Source organism: Sorex fumeus, unplaced genomic scaffold (genome assembly GCF_029834395.1).
Source record: "Sorex fumeus unplaced genomic scaffold, SorFum_2.1 ptg000115l, whole genome shotgun sequence".
NCBI classification, from domain to species: Eukaryota; Metazoa; Chordata; class Mammalia; order Eulipotyphla; family Soricidae; genus Sorex; species Sorex fumeus.
This window is the reverse complement of record NW_026606172.1, coordinates 8,730,142-8,738,253: the sequence shown is the minus strand read 5'-3', so window position 1 is coordinate 8,738,253 and position 8,112 is coordinate 8,730,142. Positions and strand designations below refer to the sequence as shown.

At 37.1% G+C, this 8,112-nt stretch overlaps 1 pseudogene; it reads left to right on the top strand.

Annotated features, from left to right (window-relative positions):
* Positions 1–210: 210 nt before the first annotated feature.
* Positions 211–1,619, top strand: LOC130043171 (non-POU domain-containing octamer-binding protein-like; annotated as a pseudogene).
* The last annotated feature ends 6,493 nt before the right edge of the window (positions 1,620–8,112 follow it).

Sequence of the window (8,112 nt, the reverse complement as noted above, 5' to 3'; positions counted from 1 at the left end):
CAATAAGTAGAAATAATGTATAATTTTTTCTTCAAAATTTTGTTGTATTAAAGTACCATTAATTAAAAAACATTCTTCATTAAAATTATTCAAGTATTCATGTAAATATGTATTTTAAATGTTACATTGTTCAAAACATTATTCTGGGTGGCCATTACTCCAAGGACAGAGTAGTAGGTGGAGGGGTGCAAAACTTCAGAGCAATAAACCTTTAACTTGGAGAAGCCAAATCATATTTGAAAGAAGCATCATCAACATGACTACCAGCAGTGCCTCCAGCTACAGCACCAGCAGCCGCCGCTACCCAAACCTGCAAATGGACAGCAAGCCAGTAGCCAAAATTAAGCCGTGACTGTTGTCCTGAAGAATTTTAGAAGACCAGGAGAGAAGACCTTTACTGAGTGTAGTCTGCTCTTTATGGACAATCTTCCTCCTGCCATCACCGAGGAGGAATCGAGAAAAGGATTTGAGGAATACAGAAAGGCTGGTGAGTTCTTCATTTATAAAGATAAGGGCTTTGGGTGTATTCGTTTGGAAACACAGAGCTCTTGCAGAGATTGCCAAAGTGGAGTTGGACAGCAGCTGCGTGTGCGCCTTATTTGTCATAATGAAACCCTTGCAGTATGAAACCTTCCTCAGGATGTCCAATGAATTGCTGAGGAAGCCTTTTCCATGTTTGGCCAGGTAGAGAGGGCCGTGGTAGATGTGGATGGTGTAGAAAGACCCTCCAGAAAGCACACTGTTGGATTCTCAGGGAAACCAGCTGCTCAGAAAGCTCTGGACAGGTGAAGTGAAGGCTCCTTCCTGCTAACCATCTGTCCAAGGCTTGTGACTGTGCAGCACATGGACCAGTTAGATGATGAAGAGGGACTACTAGTAAAACTGGTTATTAAGACCCAGCAATTTCACAAGGAAAGACAGCAGCCATCCAGATGTGCCCAGCCTGGCTCCTTTGATTGAGTGTGAGGTTGCTATGCGCTGGAAGGTGCTCCCTGAGATCGAGAAGCATCAGCAAGACCGGGTGGACTCTAAGATCAAGAAGCTCCTGAGAAGCTGGAAACAGAGATGAAGCACCAGGGCATGCTCATTTAGCAGGATTTGAAGAGGCATCAAGAACTTCGAAGAATCGAAGAGCTCCATAATCGAAAACTGCAAAATTGAAAGTAACTGGACCTCAGAAAGAGGAGTGTTGGGGTCATGAGGAAGAGATGCAGAGTCAACAAAAAGAAAAGAAACGATGTGGCAACAGCCCAAATAATTCAGGGAAGCCTTCCCTGATGTGAAAGAACAGGAGGTACTTATGGACCTAATGTTGATGAGAGGTTCTCTACGCATGAACAATAGAGGTTCCATGCCTCCTGCTCCTGTACCAGCTGGTACCCCAGTTCCTACAGGAGCTGTCACTATGATGTCTGAATGACCTTACCAGCTACTGAGTGCTTTGACTAAGCTGCTACAATGAAAGGAATTGGGGAAATTGTCAGACTCCTACATTCAATCCTGTGGCTCCTGGAGCTGAATTTGTTCAAAACAAACAAACAAAAAAGTTGCTGATTCTAATGAACATGCATTGTTTAGTTTTCCTAATACCTTTAAAGAAAAGGACCTTTTTGGACTAGACAGAATTCTACCCAGGAAAAGTGTTAGGGATAATTCCCAAAGTTACGTCTCTTCTGCCGGTAACACTTTATGTAGGGAGTATGCTGAGGCAGAGGGCAAGGGGAGACCATTACAAAAATGACACTCTGTGGTATATTATTTCTGTGTGGTGCATTCCTGAAGTCTTGTGTGATTTTTCAGCCCAAGGGGGAACCATGACAGAATAGACCCAGTTAGAGCTTCATACTTGTGATCATTCCATTTGTCCATCTCATTCTATTTGTGTATTCGTACCCTGCAACACCAAAGACACTGTCACATAAATCACTAACCAAATATATCCCATTACCTTAGTTCGTTTCCTTCCTCCATTCATTCCCAGATGGGAATTTCAGTAAATGTTCAGAAAGATCACAGACAACACAAGTACTGGTTTTGCTATATCCCATATATTACTTTTTCATGTCCTAAGGAAGTCATTTTCTCTTAGAGATTTTCATTTTAGGATATCAAAAAAAAATCTTGTGTTAACTTGCTTTCATTATTTTCTTGGGTAAGACACCCATTTTTTCTATGATGTTGTTCATCACATTTTTTCTTGATAGGTCTGTAGAAAACCCTGGAAATAGAGTTGCTGTATGCCACAGGTCAGACAGTAGCTCTTTGGCTTGCCTATCTTAGGTAGTTATGTTGTCATTTTTGTTAGTGTTCTATCTTTGATTTGTCCTTGATAATCTTTGGAGATTTTCTGAGATATGGATTAATAAAGCAGCATCAACTTATTAAAATACGTTTTAAACCTTAAAAAATTCTGTTGTATCTCTATCAATGACAACAGCAAAAACTTGGCAAAACCATTATAAAAAGCCTGGCTTGCACTTCTAGCATTGTGATATTCGTTGAACATTTATCTCATTTCCTTGTCTCAATTTTTTGTTGCTTATTTCCACAGAGAACCTGTGTTCTCTCTTGAACACAAACTTCTATCCCTGCACATCCTTCCAAATAAATTTCAATAAAAGTATCTTTCTTCACATAAAAAAAGAAAAGAAAAAGCCTAAAAATCAGTGGTATAAAAAATATAAAGTCATATTAAAGAGAATAAAAAGAAAGGCCTGTAACAGTGTAATTAGATAACACAATAACATAGTATATATAGTATAAAACTGTAGCACTCTATATAGAGAATATATAGTATAGCATAGTATATATAGTGTATCACTGTAGCACTGTCCTCCTGTTATTCATAGATTTGCTTGAGTGTGCACCAGTAATGTCTCTGTTGTGGGGCTTGTTACTGATTTTGGAATATCAAATAAGCCACAAGGAGCTTGCCAGGCTCTGTTGTGCGGGCGGGATACTCTCAGTAGCTTGCTGGGCTCTCTAAGAGGGATGGAGGATCGAACTCAGGTAGGCCCAACCTGGGCAAACACCCTACCCACTTTGCTATCTATTGCTCCAGCCTATCAGTATAAATTACTTAAATTTTAACTAAGATAAAATAAATGATTAATGTGTATTATCTTAAAAACCTAGCTCTATCATATATTTTAACACTTCATAAAATAATTTCTAAATTGCATTTATACAACAATTTTAAGAAGATAAAATGTGAATTTTTAGTTATCAAAATTGAATAATCATGATTACTTTTCTATATGCATTGCTATTAGTTGTGTAATTTTTAAAATTTTTATATTGTTACAATTTGATTGATTACAAATATTAGCAATCAATTTTTTTTCTCCTGGACATGCATAATTTAATTATATAAACTTTGGAGGTATTTCTGCTGAGCAAAGATGGCTGTACAATTCAGATCATGGGGTCAGATATAGCACAGAGATTAAGAAACTTGCCTTAAATCCTGACAATCCTGGTTCAAATCCCTGGTGCTTACTATGTTTCCCTGAGATTTCAGGGGTCAATCCTGAGTGTGGAGACATAAACAGTCTCTGACAACTGCTAGTTTTGAATGTACTTCCTTTCCCTTCCTCCTCAAAACTTAACACTCTGGAGAACAAATTATTTAAAATAAAATGAAATTCAAACCATGAAAAGTATCTTCCAAATAAGGTGTATGCCTTAAATAGAGTATAAAGAGCAACAAATATAATTCACAGGTCAAAAATTATATTTTGAGAGAAAATATGGACACCAGCTGCAATAATTTTCTGAATTAATCACTGGATACAACAAATTTAGAAAGAAAAAAACTGGGATGTGTAGAAGAACAGGAAATACTAGACCATGTATGAGTTCTTCCTGATTTCGGAGAAGTAGCTGAACAATAAATTTTTTCATGAGCACATTCACACTTAAAAAATATTATATGAACAGGGACTAAGTATAGCTTAAGTGGAAGAGTAACAAATTCAAAGGAGGCATCTCAAGTGGAAGGACATCACAATCTTCTTCTAAACATGTTTTCCTTTCCATTTCTCCTCTCCTTCAATCACATACACTTCTGGAAGTCTCCTTATCTATACACATTACCTGTTTTAAGTGCTAATTTTGGAAATTGTAAACATCGTTAACGCATTTTCAGTTTATTCTGCTTGTGGGGATGACTATTTGATTCTGTTATGGTCTATTATTATTCTACGGCTTTAAGAAAACCTAATAATAATGATACTGCCGCAGTAGATACTATAGAGTGATGAAAGTTTTTTTTTTGCTTTTTGGGTCACAATCAGCTATGTACAGGAGTTATTCCTGGATCATACACTCAGGGATTACTCCTGGCAGTGCTTGGGGGACCATATAGGATGCTGGGAATCAAACCCAGGTCAGCCGCATGCAAGGTAAACGCCCTACCCGCTACGCTATCGCTCCAGCCCCAAAACATTTTTAATTAACTGTTGAATCAACATTCCTATGGATCACTGTCACTGTCACTGTCACTGTCCTCCCGTTGTTCATCGATTTGCTCTAGCGAACCCAGTAACGTCTCCATTGTGACAATTGTTTGGCATATCAAATACGTCACGGGTAGCTTGCCAGGCTTTGCCATGTGGGTGAGATACTCTCGGTAGCTTGCCAGGCTCTCTGAGAGGGGAGGAGGAATTGACTCTGATCGGCCATGTTGGCTGCATGTAAGGCAAATACCCTACCCGCTGTGCTATCGCTCCTGCCCTATGGAATATTGGGAATATTCTGTAATTATTTTATTCTATATACTTTATTAAATTCTATGTGCTTTGTAAATATGGAAGTTTACCTACTCTATAGTATGATTACTTTAAAGACCATTTGTATTATTTGTTTATTATAATTTTTATTATATATATTTTGTTTTTGAGCCACACTAAACAGTTCTCAGGACTTACTCCTGGCCCTGAATTTAGGAATCACTTCCTGACTTTACTTCAGAGACCAGATGTGGAGACAAAGATCAAACCCAGGTCAACTGTGTGGAAGACAATTAATTGCCCTATCTGTTGTACTAGCTCTCCAACCCTAAATTTAAAATATTATTAAAATAAATATTTAAAATAATAAGGTAAAGGTAAAGGCCCTCCCGTTGATCGTCGATTTGCTCGAGCGGACCCAGTAACGTCTCCATTGGAGACTTTGTTGTTACCGTGTCTGGCATATCGAATACTCTCGGTAGCTTAAATAATAATTTAAAATATTATTAGTATCCCACATTGCTCTCAGGTCATATACATTCAAGTGCTCATACTTCTTTGTCATATTTAATATATTACATATACTTCCTTTTTATCTGTTTAAGTGACGTTCACTCTATTATGATGTCACTGTCACTGTCACTGTCACTGTCCTCCTGTTGTTCTTCAGTTTGCTCGAGCAGGCCCAGTAATGTCTCCATTGTGACACTTGTTACTGTATTTGGCATATCAAATACATCACAGGTAGCTTGCCAGGCTTTGCCATGCAGGCGAGATACTCTCGGTAGCTTGCTGGGATCTCCGAGAGCGGCAGAGGAATCGAACTCGGGTCAGCTATGTTGGGTGCTTGCAAGCAAACGCCCTACCCACTATGCTATTGCTCCAGCCCCTATTATGATGATCTTTTAAAATACGAAGTTTTTGTTGATTGACATAACTTATTTTCATTTGCCACTCAATTATTATTGCATTATTTTATTATTTAATAGAACTATTATATATTGTATGCTATCTATTGTTTCTGTTCATGTGCTTAGGATTGAATTTCAATAACACAAACAAAATAATGTCAACTATACATGTTCACACTTTTATTTATTAATTCATTTGGGCTTTTGGAGGGTCATATCTAGCATTGCTCAGGAGTTACTCCTCTTGGGGAACATCGGTGATGCCAGGGATTGAACCCAGGTAAGCCATGTGCAAGGCAAATGCCCTACCTGCTGTACCATCACTCTGTCCCCCCCTCATTTTATTTTTATCCAGTTAATTTTCTTTCAGATTTTACTAAGTGATTTTACTTAATGCTTCATATGCCAGGATTCTGTCATTTGAATATTTCCTTCCACACCCCTCAAAAAAACCTCAAAAGATTAAGATAAGCTTATATATAAACGATAAATTAAATGTTTTCTTCACATAACAATAATACTTTCCTTTAGATATGTTAAATCCATATTATTTAATTATATTTAAGATGTATGTCATTTATATATATATATATTGAATTTCTTAAAAATGTTTCTCTGGATTATTTTTACTTCATATTATGATAAAAAAAATTGTACCTACTTGCTTTTATGTTTTTGTATGAGTTGTGGGTTGTTTTTCAAAGAGCTCCATATATACTGTTTTATTCAATGGATAAATATTTTATAGAATATATCTCAGAACTGACATATTAGACAATTTTCAGTTCAGGCAATGTTAGTCCTATAAGTTGTTTGATAGTTTTTTATTTGCCTTCTAATCTTTATTTGTTGCTCTAAAATCTATTTTCCATTCTTTTGTTTTCCTTTGTTGGTAATATCAGGAATTGATATATTTGGACCTTCATTTCTGTCTTCTTCTCTGTGATATATATATATATATGCATATATATATTTATGTATCCCTATATATATGTCACTGTCACTATCCTCCCGTTCTTCATCAATTTGCTTGAGCGGGCCCAGTAGCATCTCCATTGTGACAATTGTTACTGTGTTTGGCATATCGAATACATCACGGGGAGCTTGCCAGGCTTTGCTGTGTGGGCAAGGTACTCTCAGGAGCTTGTCGAGCTCTCCAAGAGAGGCAGAGGAAACGAACTTGGGCCGGCCACATTGGCTGCTTGCAAGGCAAACACCCTACCTGCTGTGCTATACCTCCAGCCCATATATATGTAATTCTTTGAAATTTTCGTTTAATATTTTGGGCATGTTTAATTAACTTTAATTTTTAATCGAATCACCAGGATACACACAGTTACAAAGTTGTTCATGATTAGGTTTCAGTCATACAATGTTTCAACACCTGTCCCTTCCAGTGTATACATTTCTCGGAACCAAGTATCCAATTTTCCTCACTACTTCTGCCTTCCTCTATGACAGATACTTTTTTTATCTTCTCTTTCTCTGTCTCTGTCTCTCTGTCCCTTTGAGCATTATGGCTTGCAATACATAGGGTGAAAGGTTTTTTAATGAATATCCCTTTATGTATTTTCAGTTTTTCTCTATAGTGATCATTTCCAAATATTATTATAATAGTGGTCTCTTCTCTTTCCTACATGCCTTTTGCCCCACACACACCTGTGGCAAATTCCCAACTGTGGACCAGTTCTCCTACCTCCCTGTTTTTTCTGTCCTTGGAAATTAGTCACATACTATTTTTTTAATCTCATATATGAATGCAGCCATTTTATGCCTGTCCCTCTCCTTCTGACTCATTTCGCTGAGCATGGTGCTCTCATTTTGGGAATTTTGGGTTTTAAACAGTTAAAATATTTTATGTCTTCTACATTTTATAATATAGGCATTTTTACAAGCTTAGTATTTTTATAACAATTCAGTCAACCACATTGTTGAATCGTTGTTGATTTTCAATGTTTAACTCGATTCTAGAATCTTGGTTTGTGTGGTGTTTTCATTTGAGTGATTCTTGTGGAATTAGATTTTTTATGTGTATGTGTCTTTGTATTTTTCTTTTTCTTCACTTATTTGGAGGCAGCCTTTTTTTTTTTTTGCTTTTTGGGTCACACTCAGCAATGCTCAAGGGTTCCTCCTGACTTTGCACTCAGGCAGTGCTCGGGGGACCATATGGAATGCCGGGGATTGAACCCGGATTGGCCGCATGCAAGGCAAAGGTCCTACACACTGTGCTATCACTCCGGCCCCAAGGCAGCCTATTTTGAGGCAAGGTTATTCTCTAATTTACTATTACTTTCTTAAAATAATTGAATTTTCTGTTATAAGGATGATTATAAAAATTATTAATATTTAGGGCATCTAATATTAATATTAATATTTAGGCTGTCTAATCATAGTAGTAATAATTAAATCAGTGTAAGAGAAGATAGAACGATGAAGCTTCATATGTGTGTGCTTTCTATTTCTTTCTCTCT